We start from the raw sequence: 1,388 nt of genomic DNA on the forward strand, positions 1-1,388 counted from the left end.
CTTTTCTCTACACCTCACTTCATTGCTCAATCACCCTATCTAATTCTCTTTTAGAACTTTGCTTCAAGCGTCCAAACACACACATGCATATAAACTTCACCATACTAAAAATAGGGTTTGGCTTCTTTTATAACCAACTGGAGAAGGTTCTAAATCAAGACCAATGATCTAGATTTCTCCCTTTTCCTGCTTAAACCTTCCATTTTTGTGATTCATTAAACACGTTGCATAGGGATTAATGATCCATGCTAAAATGCTTAATCATCCCGTTAAATTACTCCTCGATCATTAAAACATGCATTAAGTTGGCCAAAATTAGTTTACCTCAGTGTTTGTGCAATTCCAAAAAAATATGTCAATACTAGTTCACTCAGCACATGAAAACTCTGACACTCAACCATGACTAAACTTCATGCTATCCTTCGACTTCTGAATGCTCGACACTCATTGTATAACTCGACATGAACTAACTCTATATAACTTGGTGCAAATTGTTTTCTATCTCACTCGACATGCATAGGAGTACTTGACGTGTATAGGGGTACTCGATGACCATATAATTTCTTAGCTCAAACTAAAATAAGAATAAGTCTAAATACATTGCTCAACCTTCATAGGATGGCTTGGTCATAGTAATGTTTGACCAAATTTTCCATAGAAATGACTAATTGTTTGATACTAATAGGAAAAAAATTGAAGGGATCAAAAATCTCTCCCTTTGACAATAATAGAAAAACCACTTGGTCATGATTCAATATTACATTCAAAATCGGAAATAGTACCCCCCCTTAGACCATGACTCAGTCTTCAAAAGACTTCACTTTATACAAAATATATACACAACTTCTGACATACATACTCTAACTTCAAAATGAGTATCCATCACCAAATTTTCAAAGAATCATACATCTGATCACGTTGATTTCCCCCTTGATAGACATTACCCCATACATAAAGACATCCCCCCTTGTTTTTGTCACTTATGATTGTCGGGGTGAAGGGATCAAATGATACTTGTCCAAAAATTGTTTTTGAATTTGTATAACCATTTCTAAAGCATTATCCCAACTTAATCTAACAAATTCCAAAATTGAAATTTTAATCTCTAGCTAAGCAGCTACGTCAACTAGACTTTATGTAGTAGAGAGATGTGAATCTCTAGTTTCTATCTCCTTTGCAAGTGATAAAACTCTCTGCATCACCTCCAAATGAGGTATCAACATTGACTGAATGGAAATTAGTTTAGTTCTTATTCTACCATCTATGGTTTTTAACTCAGCCAATCTACCTTGAGCAAAAATTAATCTATTAAAATGAATAGAGCTTGAACTTGCATCCATGATCAAAGAATGTCCTGTAGACTTTAGATCTAATTGTAAATTTTCAAT

Source organism: Cupressus sempervirens, chromosome 10 (genome assembly GCF_028749045.1).
Source record: "Cupressus sempervirens isolate cs-2001-9-10 chromosome 10, ASM2874904v1, whole genome shotgun sequence".
In the NCBI taxonomy this organism is placed as follows: Eukaryota; Viridiplantae; Streptophyta; class Pinopsida; order Cupressales; family Cupressaceae; genus Cupressus; species Cupressus sempervirens.